Source organism: Acomys russatus, chromosome 24 (genome assembly GCF_903995435.1).
Source record: "Acomys russatus chromosome 24, mAcoRus1.1, whole genome shotgun sequence".
Taxonomy (NCBI): domain Eukaryota; kingdom Metazoa; phylum Chordata; class Mammalia; order Rodentia; family Muridae; genus Acomys; species Acomys russatus.
In genome coordinates this window covers 21,233,613-21,259,569 of record NC_067160.1, presented here as the reverse complement: position 1 = coordinate 21,259,569, position 25,957 = coordinate 21,233,613, and positions in this window count along the sequence as shown.

Genomic DNA, 25,957 nt, shown 5'->3' with positions numbered 1-25,957 from the left:
CAGTTAAGAGTCCATGATCCTAGATATACCTTTGCTTCTATGAAGTTGACTAAAAATGATCACCATAATAGGGTTCCTCATCTTCTACCATGAGAGAGCCTTTGAGATGTTCTCAAAGATGTTTATAAAATTGGAATCTCTGTCTTCACATGCATTTGGCTACCAGCATGTGGGGATGCAGGTGGAAGGAGATTCATGAAAGGGAAGGATGCTCACATCTGCCCCTCTCTTTTGCTCATTTTAACTGAAGTTCAAAGACATGACTGATGCCCGAAGTTGGCGTTACTCTGAAGTAGCCACCTGTTGGAAACTAAATGCCAAAGATAAAGATAACAAAATAACAAGATAAATTTTTGGATATTCAATAGCTATGCGAGTTTTGGAAGAAATAAATTTAATATTGTCTTAACTAGAGTTAACCTGAGACCTTCTATCATTTGCATTTATTAATTTATTAATATACCCTCATAGGATATTTATAACACTAACAGTCAGACAGGGATTCATCCAATTTAGATATTTCTAAATGGTAGTACCAGAAAGAGTTCATTAATAGAATTTCTTTTGGAAGTAATTTTGTTTGTTTGTTTGTTTGTTTTTCTGTTGTTGTTTTTGTTTTTTGAGACAGGATTTCTCTTGTAGTCCTGACTGTCCTAGACTTGCTTTATAGACCTAGCTGGCCTTGAACTCAGAGATCTGGCTGCCTCTGTCTCCCAAGTACTGGGATTAAAAGCATGCACCACCATGCCTGACTCATTTTTATTTTTCATTTTGTTTTATTAAAGTATACATTAATAAAAAACAAGTGGCTCACCAGTACATGTATCAGTAATAAACTATAAACCATGAAATTCTGGGATGATAGTTTTGCCTCTCCAACAGACTGGTAAGAACTCATGGCCTACAAAGTTGGGAGAATACTCTCTGCCAGTTCTACATGAATCCCCTGTTGCAGGCCATATGTAGGTTTTATCTGACATACTTGGGTATGTGATTGGTGTGACTTGCCAGGCCTTGCTTTGGGATATAGTGACAAATCTTGATTATGGCTATAAGGTCTGAGTTGGAGAATCTTCCCTCTGATTTGACAAGTGTGCTCTCAGTGTCAGCCACTGTGCTGCTGTGACTCTGTGGTAGAGATGGAGACTACATTTGAAAGTTTGTGGAGAGCATTTCTACAGGGAATCTGAACGACTTCAATTCTTGTTGCTGTAGTTTGTAATTTTTTTTCCTTTGAAAGGTGAGGAAACATTTCATAGGCTCTAGAAGTTGAGGTGGCCACCTGTTCTTTGATGCTCACTCTCAGGTGAGCTAATACAATGCAAAATAACATGTGAGGAAGCATTTATTTTTAACTTTTATTTTTCATGAGTAACTTTTTTAACACATACACAAAGTGACAAGAGGAAAGAAATGGACTTAGATGCTGTGTCTCCTTGAATATCTCTTAGTCAAATGGATCCATGGACATTCAACTGGAACAACAAAGAGCTCACATAGTTATCTTTTACCCTTGCTTTCCCTTCTGATTTAAGAAAGCCTCATCTCCACAATTTAGTCTTACCTTAGTAGTGTTAGACTAGAAGAAAGGCAGTTGTTACCTGTTAGCATGGGCTGGCTGAGATGCCAGAATTCACAAGACAGTAGTTGAGATGCCGTGAGATGAAGCAGCACAAGTGAAGGAGAGAGCAGCGTGGACTCTGGCAGTAGAAGGCTGGCACGATCGTGGCTGCGTCTTCTCTGAGTAGAGCACTGTCTTCTCATGCAGGATGATCACAAGAACACATCTGTCCCAAAGAATGGCAAGTGGGGCTAAAAATAAGATGTGAATAAGAGGCCAAAGAAGCATGTCCCTAAAACCCCAAATCTCCCCCAAAAGTAGACATATGGGGCACCCTTTCTGCACACCTCCAAATCTTACTTCCATCTCTGTACTGGTTAGTTTTAGTCAACTTTTCAGGAACTAACATCTGGGAGCAGATGAGTAATTGCTTCCATCTGGCTGGCCTGTGAGCATATCTGGGGAGCAGGCTCTTGTGTAATGACTGATGTGGGAAGGCCCAGACCATTGTGGGGGTTGTCACCTTTGGACAGGTAGGGCAGGCTTGTATAAGGAAGTCAGCTAAGCAAGCCATGAAGGGCAAGCCAGAAAGCAGCAGTCCATCATGGCTTTTGCTTTAGTTCTTGCCTCCAGGTTCCGACTGGAGTTCTTGCCTGGAATTCCTGCCTGGACTTCCCTCAGCAATGGATTGTTATCTGGAAGTATACGATGAAATAAATCCTTTATTCCTCAAGTTACTTTTGGCCACTGTTTTATCACAGGAACAAAAATAAAATTAAAACAAACCCCTTCTTTCTGAATTTGAGTAATTTTGTTTACCTCTGAACTATATTAATTCATTTTTTACTTCATGCCAAAAGTATGTGTGGTCATGTCTGTGGGAATAGTAATTCTATTGAGGGAATTATAATGTAGATTATAATTGCCTTCATCAATCCATACAGGGATGATTTATATCATTGTTGTGTCTCATTAAATATGTACCAAATGTACATTACTCTATGGAATACTTTTAGCTATGAAGAAAAAAAATTAAATCATGAAAAATTAAAGTAAATGGATATAACTAGAAAAGATGCCATTGAGATAACCTAGAATGATACATGTCTCATGCTCTCACCTGAAGTTTCCAGCTCCAGCTCTTCAGATATGAATATATAATATAGACTAACTGAAGAAATGGGAAAATAAGAGGGACCAATGCCCAATGCAGGGCAAAAGGTTGGGAAGAGCTATCAGATTGAATAGCAGTGTACCAATGACCTGAAGGAGGAAGTAGGTAAGCAAGAGGCCTCTAATTATGGAGGGGAGAGGAAGATTAAGAAACATGGAGGGGAAATTAATAGTAAGGATATCTGAAAAAGTCATAAGGAAAAATACTATCTAAAACTACCCATAATACACATAAGTGAACATACATACATACACACATGCGCTCTCTCTCTCTCTCTCTCTCTCTCTCTCTCTCTCTCTCTCTCTCTCTCTCTCTCAGACAGTTTAGATGAAATTTTCTTATCGGGCTGACAGTGCTTCCCATAAGAGCCATCCCTAACAGCAGGGATGAGAAGGCCTCTTTTGAACTGTTGGTCATGATATACAAGAGATTCCCAAAACATTATAGACAAATGCTGCAATTTCTGTTGCCATGTTGCCTCACAGGTAGAAGGTAAGTCTCTGTTGCTGAAGATGCCATGCACTTCAGCCACGGGAACCAGAAGACCCAAGTTCTACCTGAACCGAAAGCCTCCTCACTGAGGGATAGATTTCATGGTACCAGAAGATGTCATTTAAGCTTCTAAAGGAGGGAAGCAACCAAGAGTCCTACCCAGCTCTGCTACCTATGAACCACCAGGAAGAGCATGGCATGATAGCCCTAAGAATGCAGTAGTGGCATGCTTATCTTGATGATGAAAAAGAGATCTGTAACTGGAATTAGGTACATTAAACAAGAGTGACACCATGCCTGCTACTGGAAAGCTAACCAACCCAGGGCTAGTGCGTTCATGGATATTAGTCACAATTTCTGACTGTAGTCTAAATATTTGTCCTTATACCCACAGATACGTGTAGTTTTCACCCATAATCAAGGAAACGTCTCTTTGCAACAGATGGAGACCATTACAGGAAACTACAAATGATTAAAATGCAGAGTTGTGGAGCCCAGTCCCAACTAATACATCTACAGTACAGTTCATACATAGAAGGCTCAGAGATCACTGTAGAAGAGGAGACAGAAAGACTGTGAGAGCCACAGAAACAGTAAGTTTGCTATGAGATTGTGTCTCCTTGAAATTGGAGAAGAAATATTCGTAAAGTCTCATCGACCTGTCCGCTTAAACATGAGCCAAACAAAGAAAAATAGGCATGCCAAAGTGAGATGGGGAAAGACCACGAGACCCCAGCCCTACACAAATAACTGCAAGAAACAGGAATGCTGAGAGTGGGAGAAATATTCTTCTCCAAGGAAGAGCATGCCAATTGATTATTCAATACCAAATGGTTAATCCTGAAAACATACACACAGGTAGCATTTTACAGACTGAGCAGGGTATGATGTCTATGTAAGATGTATATTATATATATATATATATTTATATGTCTAACAACAATTTAAAAGAAAAGAGGACATGAATTTGAAAGAGAATAAGAGGGTGCATGAGAGGAAGGGAAAGGGAGATATGACACAATAATAGTATAATCTCAAAAAATAAAAATTATTTTTTAAAGAAGGGCATGTGCCACTATACCTCACCTAAAAGTAATGCAATTTTATTTGTAGTAAATTTTCTTGCTGAATCTACGATGGAGTTAAAAAATGTATCAAATAGAAGGGCTGTTCTCAGAGGACTTATTTAGGAGAAAGCCTTGGGCATTAAGTGGCTGTGAGTTTAGTCTAGACAGCAATAAAGAGCACCAGGGGACCACTTAAGTTGTGGAATTGTGACACTCATAGGCTGCTAGGGTCTCGGAGGGGGTGAGACATGCCCATTTTATTTCTGTTTATTGACACAAGCGAAGTATTAAAAGATAACTGTTATTTCTGTTTATGTTCTCCATCACCCCTTTCCCGCAGAGATGAGCAGGGACTCACCATATAGCCTTGGCTGGCTAGGAGCACTCTGTGTATATCAGAGTCACCTAGAATTCATGAATTCTACTTACCTCTGCCTCACAGGTACTGAGATTGAAGGTATGTTCTTCCATGCCTGGCAGAAGATAAATTTTAGAAACAAATAATACAGAGCCATGCACGGTAAATTTACTATGTTGTTATTCCCAGCACTTGGGAGACTGAGGTAGGAAGATTGCTGTGAATTTGAGGCTATTGTCTTAATCACTGCCTTGTTGCTGTGAAGAGGCGCCATGACCAAGGCAACTCTTATTAGAACAAACAAACAAACAAACAAACAAACAAAATGTTTAATTGAGGGCCTGCTCATAGTTCAGAGGTTAATCCATTATCACAATGGGGAGCATGCTAGCACACATGGCACTGGAGAAATATCTGAGAGCTTTACATCCTGATCTTCAGGTGGAGGGCATGAGCGTGGGGCATGAAACCTCAAAACCCACCCCTCATGACACACTTCTTCCAACAAGGCCATACCTCTCCCCCAAGGCCACACCTCCTAGTCCTTCTAATCATCTCAAACAGTTGCATTTCCTGGTGACTAAGCATTCAAATATATAATGTGGTGTGGGTGGGGGTGGTGGTAGCATCCTTATTCAATCTACCACAGCTATGGACAGAGACTTTGTCTCAAAATAGTTAAAAAAGGGGGTGTGTAACAAAATCATTTAAAATGTTTCCATTTAATAAGTTAATTTTTTCTCTTGACCCTCAAACATAATAGAATATCATTGTTATGGAGACAGAAACTGGAAGATATTGCTGAATGGCCATGTCTCTGGAGATAAACCTAACTGGGATGTCTAGGGAATAAGCAGAGGGCAGACAGATGTTTGAACACATGGACATAGAAAACCAAGGGTTGGGTAGACTGTGCTCTCTGATGGAAACACCATAGCATGCCAGAGCCCTACTGTGTTTATTATATACAGTTGAGCATGAAAGTGGGCTTATTATATACTGCTGAACATAAAGGCAGGTTTAACTAATCTTGGTAGGAACAGTCTCGGTAGGAGAGCAGTGTTCAGGATGTAAACATGTAGAAGGAAAAAAAAACTATGGTGGACATTTTCTGCATACTCTATAAACATTCGCAGTTGGACTATGGAAGTCTTTGCCATCCCTCTGAGCCTGACCTGGGGAAAGCTTTGTCATTCCCATGGGGCTGAGGCCTTGCTCTTTGATGTGGCCATGCTCCTGTAAAACAGTACACATTCACACAGGACTTTACTAATTCCCTATAGGATGTGGTAAAATGTCTTCATCACTCATAATGCATAGTGGCGCATGAGTTTAGAGGTGCCTATGCATAGATATTTTAATTTTAATCCATGTAGCTATACATATAAACTCTTCAAGCATTGAAGGCTGAAGTCATTGACCTTCTGTTGCTCGGCAGGCCATCTGTCTTCGAGTTTTGCTTAGTAGAATCATAACTTTAAAAGAATGGGCTAGTATCCAATTATAAGTGAGCACATACCATGTGAGTCTTTCTGCTTCTGGGTTAACTCACTCATTATGGTCATTTCTATTTCCATCCATTTGTCCAGAAATTTTTTGATTTTTTTTTGTTTTTAATAGATGAGTAGTATTACATAGTGTAAAATACCACAGTTTCTTTATCCATTCTTTGACAAGGGACACTTAGGCTGTTTCCAGGTTCTGGCTAGTATGAATAAGGCCACTATGAACATGGTTGAACATATGTCCTTGTGTGTGTGGTTGAGCATATGTCCTTGTTGTGTGAGTGGAGAGTGGGAACTGACTCTGACATGAACTCTGGTGCCCCATATTTGACCACTTCCCTTTGGTGGGGAGGCCTGGTGGCACTCAGAGAAAGGATAATCAGGCTACCAAGATGAGACTTGATAGGCTGTGACCATATAATGGGGAAGGAGGTCTCCCTCAGTCACAGAAATAGAGGAGGGGAATAGGGTGAAAGTGGGAGGGAAGGAGGAATGGGAGGATACAAGGGATGGGATAACAATTGAGATGCAATCTGAATAAATTAATTAAATAAAAAAAAAGAATGATACCCAAAGACTTAGACGTGAAATTATAAGCAATCTATTCACAAGTCCATGGGCTTATCCACTTGTTTTCTATGTAAGGAGGTAGGAAAAATGTAACAGTTGCTCTTGATCAACTCACTGTAGTCACATGTCTAGAAAAATTGAAAGCATTGACAAGAAAATACTATATGATTCCCTGAATATGCTTTAAATAGATGTTTTAAAAATAATTGTTAGTTAATAGTTGAATCAGTTGGAGTTCAGTAGAGGAACATAACCAAGACAATGAATATATATTAGCAGCATATGCATGTCTTAGGTGATACGGGCTAGGTGGTACCACAATGGCTGTCTACACCTTACAAAGGCTGAGATGCAGGTGTTGCTCACCCTACCATGCTGGGTACCTCAGTAATCCTGAATGGTGCTGAAGGTCCGACAGGTTTCTGAAGAGCTGCTTGTCTTCAGTCTGTGTTGGAAGGCTGAAGACCCTGGATACTGATGCCAGTGACAGAGTGCAGCAGCAGGACAAATGCACTCCGCAGGAAGGAAGAAGGAAGGTAGGCAAACAAGTTCTCCTTTTCACTAAGACCTCTTCATATCTGAGCAGCAATGGAATTTGTTGTCCACAAGGGGGCAGTGTCATCTCCTCTCAACAATTATCCTTGTAGACCTACCCAGGATCAAGACTCTCATTAGTTAATTTTAGATCCTATTATGTTGGCCATCGAGTTTGAACATGACAGTGGTTATTATTTTGTTTTCAGAACAAGGTCTCATGTAGCTGCGGGTGGTCTCAAACTCATGACCTTTCTGCCGTAGGCTGAGTACTGAGATTACAGGTATGTAGCATTACATCCATTATAAGGTTGTCTAATCGAGCATGCTATAGGCTCAAAAATTAAGGTATGTTATTCTATACTTTGGACTCAACCTTCATTAATAGGTGGCTAGGCTAACATGATCAAGCACTGGCAGTAATATAACAAATAACCAAAATAGATATTTTTCTAGAGCCCTTTACAGGAATATGTGATCAAAAGAGGCTGGGGTAGGTGGACAAGATGAAAGTATAAGATCTTGCCCAACAAAGATAAACAGTAACCGGAAATATAACATCCTAATATTGGATATAATAAAATCCAGTTCCTATGTACAGATATAAGGTGGAAACAGACCTCTGTGCAAGCACACACACAAACATAAAAATAAATATATAGAAAATAGATGACTACAGAAAAGAACTGTGTACATGTAACCCAGTTCAGTGATGGACTCTCTTATAGTTTGGCACTGTGGCTTTATCAGTAGGCCACACGTTTTGGACCTGTGATGTTTCCTGTGCATCCGTGGCAGTCTCCTCATCTGTCATTATAGTTGGCCCTGCAGCTTCCTTCTTCTCTGGGTTAACCATATAAACAATAGTGGTGCATGTCTTCCTTTAGACTAAACATCACTGTCTCCCTTCTTTCTCTCCCTCTCTTCTATAGTTACCTTCAAAGTCTTTTTTTATTATTATCACTTTTTAATTGGTCCTTTGTGAATTTCACATCATGTACCTTAGTCCCTCTCATTTCCCCTCCTGTCTCATCTCCCCCTCCTCTCCTACCTACCCTCCACCCTTGCAACCTCCTCCCAACAAAGAAAAAAAAATCTTGTTGAGGAAGCTGTAGTGTGTCACAGTGCGTCACACAGTATACCCTTTTGCCCACACTCCATTACTTGCAAATGTTCATTGCAATGACTCCTTTGCAAAGGTACAAGGTACTCATGTGTATGAAGCCTTTTGCTCCTGTTGCTTTATCCATACTGGAACCACACTGGGACTCCTATCAAATATCCTGATTGATGTTGCCCTGTGTTATGGAAGTCCTGTAGTTTTGAATTTATAGAACTGGTCCCTTCATGTCCTTTAGCAGTTCGTCAGTGGTATAGATATTCAGGTAGACCAACTCAAAGGCCTCGGTCAGGGCCTGAGAGGTATCTGAGGTGGCCAGCCTCCTGGCTCACCTGCAACTCCCACAACAAGGGCCATCTCTACCCTGCTGCCCAGGAGAGGTGCAGGGCCTGCTCCTGAATGTTGCAGCCAGTGACAAACAGGACCCATTCTCCCACTCTCATGACCCCAGAGCCATTTCTCCTGCCTGCCGTACAAGGCTAGGGATGGGGGAGGGGCATCTTTCCCACTTTTGTGCCACTGCCCAGCAGAAAGAGGCATAGATGGCTCTCCCATGCTCATGCCCTTAGGACCAGCTCACTTACAACATCCTGCACCCTCACGTTCTGAGCCAGCTTTATTGTGCTGCCCAGGTGGGAGGAAGGGCCTTTTCTGCTGTCATGACCCCAGGGCTAAGTCTCCTGCTTGCTGGTGGTGGTTAGGAGGGTGGGGGAGGAGGGTATCTCTCCCTCATCCATGCCAGCACAGGGGTTGTTGCAATAAGCAAAGCAACAAACAGGTCAAGAAAGCAGCTAGAACCATATAAACTTGAGTCCTGTCATTATCTTCACTTTGAAATATTGCTTTTTGCCATTTTAAAAGAAAAAAAAACTGATGAGGCCCAATGGGCATGTGACTAGATTAAAAAAAAGTATTGTGGGTTCCCAATTTGTAAAAATAAAATCTTTGAAAATGTGGAAAACTGATTTGGTGAGTTAAAACTAAAAGGCTGTCCTTGTTATTTGTGACTGATTCCCCCACAGGGAATGCCATATAGGAAAATGGCCAATGAGATGATTCAGAGGGTAAAGGTGCTTGCAGCTAAGCTTAATAATCTGAGTTTGACCCCCACATGGTGGAAATAGGGAACAATTTCCAGCAAGTTGTCCTCTGATCTCCAAACACATATTGTGGCAAGATTTTGTGCGTGTATATGTGCATGCGTGTGTGTGTGTGTGTGCGCGCGCGCACACACACACACACACATAAATGAAGGAAGAGGAAAAACCAAGTGAAAGCTAGAAAAAAAATGTTTTGTTTTGTTTTGTTTTTCACCATGACGTCTTTGGCACAGAGTTTCCACTTTATCTTATTTCGCCCCCTTATCTGGGTTCCTGCCGGCTGAAGACTCCAAGATGTGTCTAAGACAGTATCACAGGGACTACATGCCCCAAGGGCAGCCAGGAGCTAAGTCTTCCCTAAAGGAGCAGCGCTAGAACAGAGTGGCCAGAGGAGGACTCCACTACGGTTGCTACCTTCTTTTGTTTCTATCCTGTTTCATAAGCAGCATTTGAGTCCAGAAAAATGATGTGCAATTCCCTACGGGCTTGAGAAGGAACAGCCTAGACTCCAACCACGTTTGTTCCCATGACCCCTCTTCCCAGGGGACTGTCCAGATTTGGTGGGAAGTACAGGGTGGAAAACAGGGCCCTGTCCTGATGTGGTGGGAAGTACAGGGTGGAAAACAGGGCCCTGTCCTGATGTGGTAGGAAGTACAGGGTGGAAAACAGGGCCCTGTCCAGATGTGGTAGGAAGTACAGGGTGGAAAACAGGGCCCTGTCCAGATGTGGTAGGAAGTACAGGGTGGAAAACAGGGGCCCGTCCTGATGTGGTAGGAGGTACAGGGTAGAAAACAGGGCCCTGTCCAGATGTGGTGGGAAGTACAGGGTGGAAAACAGGGCCCTGTTCTGATGTGGTGGGAAGTACAGGGTGGAAAACAGGGGCCGGTCCAGATGTGGTGGAAAGTACAGGATGGAAAACATCTCTTCATGCTTGATGCTGGCCTGGCTTTAAATGTCCCCACTACAAAAGAAGAAAATGCTAATTTTTACTATCATAAAATATGTAAAGCCTGCTGAAATAAAATGTAAATTTTCAGAGAGGTTATGACTTAAAGATTGGTTGTGTGTGTGCAGAATATTAAGAGTAAAACAAAACAATGCCTAAGAAGAAAGGCATTTTAAAGCTTAATTAGGAAGTTCTGTGAATTTGGGGGCAGAGAGGGTGTTATACTAACGAGTCTATGCATTTTATCTTTTGAGCGCTTTGGGGGTAACATAAGCCCATCTATGCCTTACCTCTCATATAGCATATTATATTTGGGTAGGCAGTAAAAACATGTTAGGTTTCTATCCCCCTCTATCTTGGACAGTCAGTGCCTATCACACATTTACCTCCTCATGGATCCAGTCAGAGTGACAAAGCTTTGGTTGTTTGTTTGGTTTTTTCTTTGGTTTTTTTCATTTGCCCTTTTGACATATCCTACTTAGAAGAAATATTTCCCTTTTAGAGAGTTGTCTTGAAATGATTTTCTATTTCCCAACAAGCTCTGAAATTATTTTCCTACCATCTATTCATGACAGGTTTGCTCCATCTGTGTTTACTTTTCTTATGAACTAAGACAGAGAGACTCTTCTTTGTCTAGCATGCCACCTGGTAGAATTTAAGCAAAGCAGCTTATCTCCCTCAGTGAGTTCATGGTAATAAAACTGCACACAGTCAGGAATCTGGCCGTTTGTAACTGTGAGGTGCTATGTAGTCAGTGGTGATTTTGAGTGTTTGGTTTTGTTCTTTTGTTTTACTATATTCTCAGCCAGCCCAAATACTGTTTATTTTAGACAGGAACCTAGGAATTCCATTTCCTGTTTTGTTCTCCTTTTATACTCTTCCCCTCATTAATTATCTTAACCTATTCTTCATTTCTCTTTCTTCCCATAGGCCTGTTGCCCATGTGTAATCCATTTCCTCTCAGGAAACTTCTCACTGTTATATGGAAGGAAAAGCTGACCTTTATTTTTTTTTTTTTTAATAAGTGAGGCAGGATCTCCCTTTATAGCCCTGACTAGTTTGAAACTGACTGTGTAGACCAGGGTGTCCTTGAACTCACAGAGATCCACCTTCCTCTTCCTAATGAGTGCTACCACACTTAGCCCCTTCTTCACATTAACTGCTCCTTTAGAAATCACACACACACACACACACACACACACACACACACACACACACACACGGGGGGGGAGAGAGAGAGAGAGAGAGAGAGAGAGAGAGAGAGAGAGAGAGAGAGAGAGAGAGAGAGAGAGAGAAAGAGCTAGTTTCTAATTATCCTTAAGACTTTTCTTAAGTTGTGCCCTAATCAAAGCTACTCAATGCTGTGGGAGACAGTTATTTTTCCAGGCTGTCCTTACCAGAGAGCTATTCTATAAACACCATTTGACCACATTTGGAAGGCAAACTCCAAGACAGGAGGACTCTGCACTTTAGTGGACATACAAATGACACCATCTGTTCAGCACAGCCCAGGATGCACAGACTGACAACTTAGTTCTAAAAGCAGAATTCGTGCCACTATATAAATTTATCAGAGTACATTGGAACCAGACCATATGAACACATTGGCATGTTAAAATCATATAAAGAAAACTAGGCCCAAGAACTTTTGAACAACCCTGACAGTGGAAAGCATGTATTGGTCTCATTTGGACTCTATAAAGAGGCAGACACAAACAATGGGATGTCAGTATTCCCCAAAAACCTGTCATCTGACTACCTAGCGTAAGCATGAAGGAGCCAGTAGGCAGAGAAGTACCCACTGGCCTAGAAGCTTCAGTTTAGCTTGGTCGCCACTGTTGATGTGGCCTACCAATACTGCTTTATCTCATCTGGACTTGTGATCCATACATCTGGCTGTTGGGACCTGTTATTCATCCATTTGCCCATTTGCCCAGCTAGACCCAATGCTGCTTTCTGTCTCATGGCCTCCATGCTACACTTTTGAAGCTTGGCACACTCTGAGGCTATGCTCAATTCTGTATCTGCAGCTGGATTCTGCCACTGTGTCTCAAGCAGACCCCCTAACAAGGTGCACTACCTAATTCCCTCAATATCCCCTTTATATCATTATTAGTCAGGTCTCTTTGGAACACCTTGAGCTCTGCTATGTCCTCTTTAGGCCTTTGTAGCTATTCTGCAACCTATATTGCATATGCATATAGATGTTTTCCTGTGCAATGTGAAAGTTATTATTAGTATTTATACTATAAGAGTTGAATGAAAGAGCTTGTGTTATGGTTGCTTGGAAGGTTCCAGCCAGAAAAACCAACATAGCCTATGGGTTGGTTGTTATTGAATGAATTCTCATATTAAAAGACACTAATTTGTCCATCTCTGTTTCTGACATGATATGCGTATGACACTATTTAAAATGTTAACATTTGCCTTTATCACACACATACTTCATAGAAAGGAATACAGACATGGCCCTCAGTATGAAACTCAAATTTCTGTCATTTTACCAAGGCTGATCAGTACCTCAGAAGAGCCTGGAAACGTGGCAGCCCACATCTCCTCTGCATCTTCTGTGGCTTTTGGAAATGGTACAACTGTTTGTGATCCTCTTGCCCACCAGAGTATAGACTTTTCTAGTGCTCCCACTTGGCAATCTTCCCCCACCTCTAAGCACAAGCTTCCACTAACCAGCCACCTGTCACTGTAGATCAGTTCCTCTTGTTACAAATCTTCCTGCAAGTGAAATCATATAGTCTGTCATCATTCACCTTCTGCTTCATTAAAATATTTTATGATTCACTGATGCCACTGCTTTTATTCTTTATTTTTGCTGATGAATAAAGTGCCTTAGTTAATATGTCCTTTTTTTTTTTTTTTTGGAAGACAAGTAGTCAGAATTTATTTGATTAACATTCTAGAGGATTTACCATCATCTAGAAAAATAATTCTTTTTTTAAGTTTATTTTTTTAAATTTATACTTTTATTTCTTCATGTCCCTCTTGCCAGTCACACCCTCCCCTTCTCTTCCCTCTATCCTCTGCTCTCTACCCCTCAGAAAATGGGAGCTCCCCCAAAACCCACCCCAATATATCAAGTCAAATAAGGATTGAACTCATACTCTTCCACTGAGACTGAATATGTCTTAATTTGTATTAATATACTCTTATGTTTGAATTGTTTCGAATCACTATGTAAAAAGCGTCTGTGAACATTTATGTTCCAGTTCTTAGGTGGACAAGGCGAACATCCAACAGTGCTGCTGAGCACCAGGATAGATGAATGCTTAGCACCGTAAAGCTCCACACCATTTCTTCAGCTCCCTAGCAGAAAACAAAAGGCTCTATCTACTGGATGACTTTCCCAGTATTGGTTGTTGACAGATGTAAAACATCGTAAATCTAAAGGCTATACTGTGATATGGAATTTCTATTTTTATCTTGAATTTTGCTAATGGGTTATGGTCGGAACAACCTATATCCACTCTTAGAAGGTGTCTTTTAGACGCAGTACCCAACATACAGAAGACTCTTAACAATTATTTGCTGGACTGATACAAATTAAACAGAGAAGATGCAGGTTATTTATGGAGTTAGGTTTACATTTTTCCTCTGGAATTTATAAGGTACTGTGCAAGTTAGCAGGGGGTAGGATAAAATAAAATTTTCAAAAAAATTTAAGAGAACACTGTATGTTTTCTTCTGCCTACCAAATGTGCTTCAGGAAATTTGCCCAAAGCAATATAGGTAGGGAGTAGATCATGATAAGAAACCACACATCCTCCTTCCCAATTGAATTCCCCTTGTACTTAACTCAAGGTAAATGTAAATCATTGATCTCTTGATGTTGTTTTATTCAATTTGTGTTGTATTTGATTGCATTTTGCCACAATTATCTCTTCCAGTTCGGCAGAACAAACTTAGCTCCATGATAACAATTTAACCATTCTCTAAATTTTATTTCCCTTCGTGGAAACATATCGTAGTTTCCAGATCTCTTATTGACAAGTGGATCTTACTCATTTCAGAAGAGCTACAGACTGGGTAGCACATTTTGTTGCCTACATTATTATTATTTGATAATCAGCAAGGGGTTAACCAATTAAGGGGTGAGCTGCCTTTTTTAAAAAGTGCAATTCGAATTAGCTATGAGTTGTTGCATTTAGTTGTGACTCACATGTGCTGTGCATGTGCATTGGTGCCATTTAAAAGATTCGTTGAGTTAAGGAGCTAGGGAAACACAATTTTTTGAAGGTTCCCGGTTTCTAAGTACCTAGAGTTCAGATCAAATTTGCTTGCGACAACATTCTATTTGGGCAAAGACACACAGGAGCCAGGCATTATATTGCGGTTCAGCTGTTAGAAGCAGGGAACCTCAGAAAACATTTTTCCATCTGGCCATTTTCATTAACTTTTTAATAAACAATAATAAAACAAAAATATAAACACCCTTTCCTGTTCTTATTTATATGTGATAAAAAGGAAAACAATTGTCCCTTTTAGGCCCCGAGGCTCACTTAAATTACGATTCGTTTCTAACATGGTAACGGAGTGTTGCATCAGCAGTGCATTGGAAAGTCTGGACTCTTTGTGTACACTGTTTTCTGTTGAATTACAGTGTGTGACGAGCCCTGGCCTCTTCAATAACTGGGTGGAATACATGAAAATGACTTTAGTTTGTACTCAATGTTCATTATTCCTCCAAGATATTGTATTTTGGTAGTTTAATCACAGTACTTGACAACTGTCTTGAAATTTAGAGATAAAAGCAATGTCTAAATGTGGTGTCCCAGTCACAAGAATAGCCGAGGAGCAAACTATCTCTGAGGAAGATGGATGGGCAGAGCCAAAGAGACTGTTTTATATTCTTTGAAGAAAGTGTCCTTAAATGTTCATGTTTTTCTCATTTATGAGCAGTCCGGTTGAGGGAAACAAGAAGTAAGGATGAATTCACTGGGTACATGATAGCTGGCTGGCGCTATGCCTGACAGTGTGTGTACAGCGCAGTGTGTGTCATGAGCTGGATATGCCTGACACAGTTCACACTGCATGTTATTGAATGGACTCATTTACACTTTACTATAGTCCTACAGATGTTACCATTAAATGCTGAAGATGAAGCCCTTTAGTTTTAATAATTATATAATGGCACAGGCCTACATGAGTAGTAAGTAGTGAACACAGAGCTGGGCTATTCTGAAGGTCACAGAACTCCCAATATCATGCAATTTTTTTTTTCTGCATGTCTCAAGAGTGATATTAACATCTGGACAATTAACAAAAATTTATGATTAAATATTTATGAAACTTCTCAAATTCAACAAATTATTTTTCTTTTCTTTTTTTTACGGGGGTGGGGTGCAGTTTTTGAGACAGGGTTTCTCTATGTAGCCTTGGCTGTCCTGGACTTGCTTTGTAGACCAGGCTGGCCTTGAACTCACAGTGATCCACCTGCCTCTTCCTCCCAAATGCTGGGATTAAAAGCATGCACCACTACCCCCAGCTCTCTCCTGTGTTTTTCAAAAAGACTTAAAACAGTTTTCAAATATTGTCCTATTTTGAGTAGCTCAAATTAGACTGCTAAAATATATTTGGAAAAATATATATTTGACTTGAATCAATGACCATGTACTTACATATACTTATTATCAGTGATATTTTAATGTTTTTACTTGCACATAAGATGCTTGTATATAAGATACACACACACACACACACACACACACACACACACACACACACACACACACACACACCAATGGCATCTTGGGCTATTGTTAGCTGCTTAATAGCCATTCATTGTCTATGTGTTTGTTCTAACAGCTTTGTGACTGTCAGGCAAGTCCTTTTGTAACATATTACAAAACCACTAGTTTCCACCAATCCTTAGATTGATGACGTCATCAGACAGCATCTATAGCATCTGAGGCTTATGGCAGAAAATTTCCCACTTTTTGGTAACTCTAATGTTTCTATCAATATATTAGAAAAATCCCTTAATTTGTGACTTTCTCTTATTTTGTAACTATAAAAACATCATGAAGCTGTTGCTGCTGTAACCGGCTTAGAACTGTCGTGCCCCTGTTAATACCTGCTCTTGTTTGTAACGTAACAGAAGCCATTTGTGTTTTTAATTCTCCATTTTGATCATAAGGTGAAATTAGGTTCAGGTTTTAAGGCTCTATGTACCTGGGAGCTTCAGGAGCCTTTCACTTACAATTCAATACATGTTGAATGCTCTGCTCGAATTAAGGATGTATGTTCTACTTAAACAAATATGTTGCTACATTCTCTTCTCCCAGAAAAATGGGGAAAGTCCCCAAGCCTATATCCTAGCCAATCCACTTAAAATGCTTTGTCTAGCTACCTGGATACATTGTGCTCAGAACAAAATAGATTCTTCCAGTGTTTAGCTAGTCTAAATGATGTAATGCTGCTCTCCTCCTTGTTTCTCACCTGGTTACCTGGTTACAGTTTTTTTTTTTTAAATAAAAACCTGCCTTAGAAACAGACTGGGGTCACAGTTTGGCTCCTGAGTCTACTGTGTCCCTGGCCATGGTCAGTCCTGGGCTGTAATGTTCAAATAAACCATCAATATCTCACTGAGATTGGTACCCATCAATATCTCACTGAGATTGGTACCCATCAATATCTCACTGAGATTGGTACCCATCAATATCCCACTGAGATTGGTACCCATCAATATCCCACTGAGATTGGTACCCATCAATATCTCACTGAGATTGGTACCCAGCAATATCCCACTGAGATTGGTACCCATCAATATCCCACTGAGATTGGTACCCATCAATATCCCACTGAGATTGGTACTTGCTGTGTGGCGGTCCTTGTACTGCAACAGCTACCATACTCAAACATGGTATTTGAGGCTACTTGATCCATGGTCACTAATATTTGGCTCCAGAAGAAACTCTTATTCTCCTTGAGATGATGCTGTGCTTTGATTGGTGGCAGTTTCTGGTGCCTATTGTCAAGTCTCCATGACAATCCACTTTACCAGAGTGTGGGTTCTTTTCTCTGAAAGGCTGGGCTGAAAATCTGGTCACAGAGGGGTTTTTTTTTTTTTCAGCCTTTTAGAGGGTAGCTGAAGGATGCTCTGTCCTGAGAACTGGTAGCAGAGAAGGCCTTGTGGGCAGGGAGGAAGCACATGGCAGTTGCTCTCGGCCTGGTTGAGACAAGAGAAATCTGAGTCCCTTCCAGAAGCAAAGGGGGCCTCTGGCTTGTGAAAGGCCAGACTGCACTTTTATTAAAATAAAGACAAAAGAGTCAAACAACTAGATTTTAATTCACTAAGCTTGAAAAGAGAAGGGCAGAGAGCTATGGGGAAGGGATGGGGGTGTGTCTTGCGCAACCTTCCAGACCCTGGGTATTTTTTTAATAGTTTTTTTTTAATTAATTTATTCTTGTTAACTCTCAATGGTTATCCCATCCCTTGTATCCTCCCATTCTTCCCTCCCTCCCATTTTCCCCTTATTCCCCTCCCCTATGACTGTTCCTGAGGGGGACTTCCTCCCCCTATATATGTTCATAGGGTATCAAATCTCTTCTTGGTAACCTGCTATCCTTCCTCTGAGTGCCACCAGGTCTCCCCCTCCAGGGGACATGGTCAAATATGAGGCACCAGAGTACGTGAGAAAGCCATATCCCACTCACACTAAGGCACCAGTCAAGGACAATACAGGCGGTAAACTGTTTTTAAACTAAGCTTACTTGAATAGCAGGAGACACTCCCAGGACACTTCCTTGGGCTTGTCTCCAGGGTACCTTTGATATGTTTTTCTTCAAAGAGCAAGCTTTTGACACCTTTTGTGTGGGTTAGGGTCTGCAAGGAACTATCCTTTTACACATTTGGGTCTGGAGGCCTGTTGCAGGGCATCCGCTCACCTATGTCTGAGCAGGAAGTTTACTGGGAGGGAGCTTCCTTCCTCCTGCCTGCAGACAAAGGCCCACACTAGAGGAGTCATCCAGATGGATGCCAGGTCCAGGCACTGGCCACTTGTCCTCAGATTCTGGTGTTTGCTCCTTTGGTGGATGTTGGTAAGATTTTTTCTGACGATTGGCCTGTTCTATAGTCCATTGTTTCATCCTGTGCTAGCTATTTGGGTCTTTTTTTAAATCCTATTTTGTTTATGTCTTGAGCCTTTGGTTTCAGAGCACTCAATTCATTTTTGTATATTCTTAGATTACTTAGTTCTGACATTTTCAGCCTTTTATTTTGACACCTGTTCAGTATCTACTGTATTTTTTTTCTGAGACCTCTTCTGCTTTGTGCAAACGTGCCACCTTTAGTTTGATTGACAGACCATATACTAAAGATGCTGAAAACAGAGTGTCCTTCTTCCCTTCATCCCAACAGGGCTGAGGTTTCAAGGGGAATATCCTATACCATATAATTACTCCATAGACTGCCCCAGAGTATGAAAGAAGGTTACTGACATACTCAGGGACACACACAAAACAGTTGATCACCCAGTGTCTTGAGCATGCTCACTTTCTTATAAATGTTCAGGAAAAGCCAAAGACACAGTGGTAGGAACCAACCTCAGGGTAAAAGCTGAGGGAGTTATTTCCAGAAGGAGCACACCCATGTGGCCCAAAACTAATATATCCCATACCTAGCATGGAGAATTGTTCAGGTTTTAGGAGAAAATGAGAAACAGAGATTCAAAGAAGAGGGATTGAATTTGCAAATGAATCATAGTTTGGAACTCTGGATGTTCTTAAGCCTGGTAATTATGTCAATTCAACAAATATTTGGGAATCAAATGGGAAAACCTAACTAAAGGTAATTTGGCATATGCTTCTGTTAGTGGGAGAGCATTCTTGTCTGCATGTTAACTGGAAGTTGTAGGTAATAGGATTGAAGCTTATGTGTAGAGACAACTTTAACTTGGATTTAAAAGCATCTAGAGAAAAGAAATGATGGAATTGCTAATTCAAAAATGAGTTAGAAATGGCATAAAATTAAAACAGATGTTAATGAATAGGAAATAAAGACAATTTCACATATTATGCCAGAATAACAGGTAAGTCCCAAGGAATCTAAACTCTTCCTTTCACCTATACCTCTCTGGCGTAGCCACTTCTCTCTCTCTTTCTGTCTCTGTCTCTCTCTGTCTCTGTCTGTCTCTGCCTCTCTCTCTGTCTCTGTCTCTTTGTCTCTCTGTCTCTCTCTCTCTGTCTCTCTCTCTCTGTCTCTCTCTGTCTCTCTCTGTCTCTCTCTGTCTCTCTCTCTCTCTCTCTCTCTCTCTCTCTCTCTCTCTCTCTCTCTCTCTCTCTCTCTCTCTCTCTCTCCCCCTCCTCCAGGCACAACACACTTATAGGCCAAATGGAGACAAAGGTTTTTGGGTAATTCAAATGCTGATTTCTGTACCATCCATATCTGGTTGCAATCTTTGTTCTGAGAGTCTCCTGTCTCAATGTTGTCTGAACACTTCTCCCCAATTGTCTCCTGATAGGTCAATAAAGCATCTTACAGCCAACCACTGAGCAGAGGAGAGAATATGGCTGGATTTCCTGCCATCCAGGGAGGAGGAGTTAGAGGAAGAAGTAGGGGACTGAGCCTCAGGAGAGGTCCTAGAGCCATCAGGGAAGGAACTGGATCAGAGAAAGCTACAGACTGCAAGAATCTCTGAGATGTAATCTGGGAGACAACCAAATTAGCTTAAAGGGTTAAGAATAGAGTAATAACTGCTCAGTGTTTGTGCTTTAAAGCATGTTTAAATAATATAATAGAGTCTCAATTATTTGTTTGATGGCCAGGTTAAGAGAGAAACTGAGAAACAAACACAGATTTATAAAAATAATTTTAACAATCAAAGGAAAAGATTATTATAGCCTGCTTTAGGTAAATACCCACAGGGAAGAGGGACTGCATAGAACTTAAATACTTCCATTTATAATGATGTCACACCCTTTCATGGTTTGGGTCCCAGAGCCATAATTTAGGGCCACAAGGGAAGGAATGAAGAAAGGACAGACATATGGATGCACAGAAAAGCTGGGATGAGGTAATTTGGGCGCTATGATTGAGGAAACCTTGGTACCTTAGAAGCTCAGTGTATTTATTATATACAACTGAACAATAAGGTCGGGCTTATAATACATGGCTGGATCAAGGTTTAACTAATCTCTGTAAGTGCAGCCTCTGTGGGGGAACAGTCTTTAAGCAGTATATATTTGGGAGGAGAGAGCAACAATTGACATTTTCTTCACACACTGTCAATATTTGCAATTGGATCAGAGGAAAGCTTTGCCATCCCGCTGAGCCTCGTCCTGTGGGAGAAAGCTTTGCCAGCCCCACAGAGCTAGGGCATTGGAGTCCTTGGCATGGCCATGTCAAAAACATGCATTCCCTCAATACTTCATGGCTCCCTCCATTTCCACCTTTCATATGTCTTAGATGTTCAGGATCAGTTCTCACGCACAGACCAGGGGCAGCTCACTGCATTGCTGGACATGGAACTGTAAGAACGATAAGAGGAAAAATCCGGTGGTGGTGCACACCTTTAATTCCAGCACTTGGGAGATAGAGGCAAGTGAATTACTGTGAATTGGAGGCCAGCCTGGTCTACAAAGGGAGTCTAGGACAGCCAGGGCTATCACACAGAGAAACCCTGTCTCAAAGAATCAAATCCCCACCCCCCACCCCCAAAAGAGGGAAGATCCTTGCACCACTGTGCCAAACAGAAACACAAACAATACTTAGCAAGCTTAAACAGTTAAAGCCTCGCAGTGCAATGCGGCAAGGATGGTTTCTGCTGTGTTGGCAGGAGACCAATTTGTTTGCGAAACTTTTGAATTTCAAGGATATGGCAAGGCAATTTGGCCACATCCGTGTCATCATTATTGTGGGTTCAAGCACTCAGAAGGGGGATCCCAACTATTCTCAAATATGTCTGGCATCATAAGGAGCTGCTGTCACACAAATATTTTGGTAGTCCTTGGGATGTATTCGTTTCATCTGAATTGCAGGGATGTAGCCCATTCCCAATAGTTTAATGGAGCTCATTAGGAATTCAGGTAGTTTGAGCAGTACTCCCCAAAACAGAGGGATTCATTGATATAAACAAGTATGGAAGGATGTGGCCAAGCCACTGGATGGAAATCATAGGCCTAGTCAGCAGGCCTCTGCCCTGATGGGGTTACTCTGCATGCATACAATTACCGGATGTGTCAGAAATATAGCCTTTGAGATATTTGGGTCAGGTTGTTCCAAATTCAGGTAGTATTTAATGCAGCTCAGACTTTTTTCCCTTTGACTGTATGTCTCCTCTATCAGATAGATCCAGATTCAGCTGTCGTTGGCCACCTTCTAGCCCTTGGCTACTGAAGGCACTAAGGTACAGCCACAGTGCTGTTGAGACTGCAGGTTGTTGGACAAGGCCAACTCACCAACTGTCCAAAAAGCTGACCCGGCAGGCAGGCCAGCCACCTGCCCAGTGCTCCACCATCATCACCCATGCACCCTTTGTTTTTAGTCAAATTTAACAAGAGAGCAATTAAATAGAAAACAAAGCTAGGAGCATGTTGGAGACCCTCACCCCTTGATTTACTTGCTATTTTCAATTTATGCGTAGTTCAAGACAAACTCCCCCCTTTCCTGAAAAATCAAGGGCATGCCTCCAGAACACAGTCCAGGAACTCATGGAGCAAGGCCTCTATTATACCACTTTTGTGGTTTCCCAAAATCTCTCCTAAGTACTAACATTGCCCAACTCTATACCTGGTGCTTAGACTCCATTAAGTATATAGTGCTCTGCCTGAATGTACACCTGAAGGCCAGAAGGCCAGAAGGCGAGAAGGGGGCACCAGATCACATTACAGATGGTTGTGACCCACCATGTGGTTGCTGGGAATTGAACTCAGGACCTCTGGAAGAGCAGTCAGTGCTCTTAACCTCTGAGCTGTCTCTAAAACCCGCAATTTATTTAACTTTTGTTTGTGTGCTTCTCCCAGGGGCTTTCCCCCTCTGTTCAATGCAAGCTCCCTACCCACTGCCTGGGACCACTTGCTTGCATCCTCGGATTACTCCTGGGATTACCTGAGTGGGGCAGTAGGCAGAAGAAATGATGGGTACACACATGAAAAAGCTGGGACTAGCAGTATGGACTCTGATTGACAAGCGAAGGACAGGTGCTTTCCTCTGCTGGCTCACATTTAAACTGGGGAATACCTCAAGCACGCCCTACACCCCAAGCTTCATCTTGTGATCCTTTTGCTCCCAATGGACCTTTCTTACATGCCACAGATGCATGTAAGGTGCATGCATGCACACCCCTTTCTACCCCGTTTCTACCCAAAGTACACTGACTGCAATTGGTTATATTGTCATGTGGTGAGTGTTTCCACTTAACTGTTTTCTGTGTCTCAGTTTGAGTCTATTTTCCTGAAGGTTTCTATAGATAATGTAAGAGCAAAATCTGTGGCCACTTCATTCCTCATTTTACGTCAATAGAACCGCAATTGTTCTTCCAGAACTGAAGGGTTATGTGTGTGTGTGTGTGTGTGTGTGTGTGTGTGTGTGTGTAAGTGTGTGTGTGTGTGTTCCCTTTCTAGTACGACTTTTCCTTTCCTTTTTGTATTTCAAGACAGGGTTTCTCTGTTTTAGCTCTGGCTGTCCTGCAACTCACTTTGTAGAACAGTCTTGCCTTGAATTTACAGAGATTTGCCTGCCTCTGCTTCCTGAGTGCTGGGATTAAAGGCACATGCCATCACACACTAGCTCTAGTATGACTTTTAAATATATAATTATGACCTGGATATAGAATTTCCTGGCTTCCTATGCTCTCTTCCTCTATCCCTCTAATGCTTGCTTGCTTATTAATTTATTTATTTTTGCAGAAACAGATTTTCAAGGTTCTTGATTTGGCCAAATCCTGGTATAATACAAGTCTGAAAAACTGGGACTAAAGGGGAAAAATGGTCATTTCAAAAGCCAAACTGTTGCTTTCGGACTAGTGATTTGCAGAAGGCATCTCAAAGTTTACACATGTTAGTGAGTCATCCTAGTGTAGTTCACTATTTCTTTTGTTTTTGTTTGAGACAGGGTTTCTTTGGGTAGCCTTGGATGTCCTTGATTCACTTTGTAGACAAGGCTAGCCTCAAACTCACAGAGATCGATGTGCCCTGCCTCCCTGAGTGCTGGGATTACAGGCATGTGTCACCGAGCCTGGCTTTACTTTTTTCTTAAGTGTCATCAATCTTCCATCCTCTTTTACAATATATCTGTGCTTTTAGCTTTAAAATGGTATGAAACAATTTAGGGACATTCTAGTTAAATGATTTATATCCTTGCTACATAGCTAAACAGATGATCAAACACTAAAAGAGATGAGGGCAAAAGCAGCAACGCCAAGCTTTGTTTGGCCTTTTAATAGCACTGTGACCCAAACAAGAGGACTGTCATTAGAAAAAGCACCAAATGCCTGCCTGCTGTTGAGGAACTTGAATGTTAGCAAATGCTCAATTCAAATTTTGTTAAGAAAACAGAAGTGCCTGCAGCACATTTTGCCTGTAACTGATAGATATGAAGGCTCCTCTTCCTGCTCAGTGTCTCAAAGAGTTTTCTGGACTTTCCTTAAGGATAGAGATTATCTTATAAAGAAAGAAGCATTTTCTAAAAGTACAAGGAAAAAAAAAAAAAAGAAACCATCAAGCAAGAAAAAGAGATGTAAATGTTTTTTCCATAAAGAAGGTTGTAGAAAATGTGATTTTAAGATGAGAAAAGATTTTTTTAATGGTAAAATGAGATTTAGTCCTAAAGGCATTGCTAAAAATGGAAATAAATAAAGGAGGACAATCCTGAAGGTTAAAGTATATTGTAAAAGTTTGACAAAATTAAGATTAAATTTTTTTCTCCATTAATTAATTTATCTAATCACCTTATAGTCTGATGGCAGCTTCCTTCCTCCCTCCTCTCTTCCCAGTCCCCCCTCCCCTTCTCTCTAACCCACCCAGGCACATCAAGTTGAATTATGACTAAGTGCGTCTTCTCCCACTGAGGTCAGAGTAGGCAGCCTGGCTAGGGGAAAGGCATCCAAAGGCAGACAACAGTCAGAGACAGCCCTTACTCCCATTGTTAGGGGACCCACATGGCGACCAAGCTACACATCTGTTACATGCGTGCAGGGGGCTTAGGTCCACGCATGCTTTTTGGTTGGTGGTTCAGTCTCTGAGCCCCCATGGGCTCAGGCTAGTTTACTCTGTAGGTCTTCTTGTGGTGTCATCGACTCCTCCAGTTCCCTAAATCCTTCCTCCCACTCTTCAACAAGACTCCTCGAGATCCACCTATTGTTTGGCTGTGTGTCTCTGCATCTGTTTCCATCAGCTGCTGGATGAAGACTCAGATGATAGTTATGCTAGGCTCCTGCCTGTAAGCATAGCAGAGTATCATTAATAGTGTCAGGGGTTGGTTCTCCCCCATGGGATGGGTCTCAAGTTGGGCCAGTCATTGGTTTGCCATTCTCTCAAATTCTGCTCCATGTGTATCCCTGTACTTCCTGCAGGGAAGCCAAATTTTAGGGCAAAGGTTTGGTGTCCCTCTACCTCCACTACAAATCCCACCTGGATACAGGAGATGGCAACTTCAGGCTCCTTAACTTCCTATGCTAGGATTCTCAGCTAGTGTCACCCCCATAAACTCCTGGGAGTCTCTCTTGTCCCAGAGATGCCCCCCCCCTATAGATTTCTATTCTCTCTCCAGGTCCTCCCCCAATCCTCGCTCCCTGATGCTCTCCCAACACCCAATCTCCACACAGTTACCCTCCCAATCCCCTCTCCCCCTCAGTTCCCTCCCTCCATCTACTTTAGATGTCTAGTTTATTTCCACTTCTGATTGAGATTCAAGTATCCTCCCTTGGGCTGCCCTTGTTCCTTAGCTTCTTTGGGTCTGTGGATTATAGCATGGTGGGTTATCCTGTGCTTTATGGCTAATATGCATACATAAATGAGTACATACCATGTTTATCTTTCTGGGTTTGGGTTACCTCACTCAGAATGATCTTTTCAAGTTCCATCCATTTGCCTGAAAATTGCATGATGTCTTTATTTTTAATAGCTGAGTAGTATTCCAATGTGTAATTGTGCCACAGTTTCTTGATCTATTCTTTGGTTCAGGTACATCTAGGCTGTTCCCAGTTTCTAGCTATTACAAATAAAGCTGATATGAACATAGTTGAGCAAGTGTCCCTGTGGTATGTTGGAGCACCATTTGGGTATATGCCCAGAGGCGTTATAGCTGGGTCTTGAGGTAGAACTATCTCCAATTTTCTGAGATAGCGTCAAATTGATTTTCAAAGTTTGCACTTCCATCAGCAACTGAGGAGTTTGTTCCACATCCTCGACAACACGTGCTGTCACTTGAGTTTTTGATCTTAGGCATAATGACAGTTGTAAGACAGAATCTCAGCGTTGTTTTGATTTGCATTTCCCTGGTGACTAAGGACATTGAACATTTTTCTTTCTTTCTTTCTTTCTTTCTTTCTTTCTTTCTCTCTTTCTCTCTTTTTCAAGAC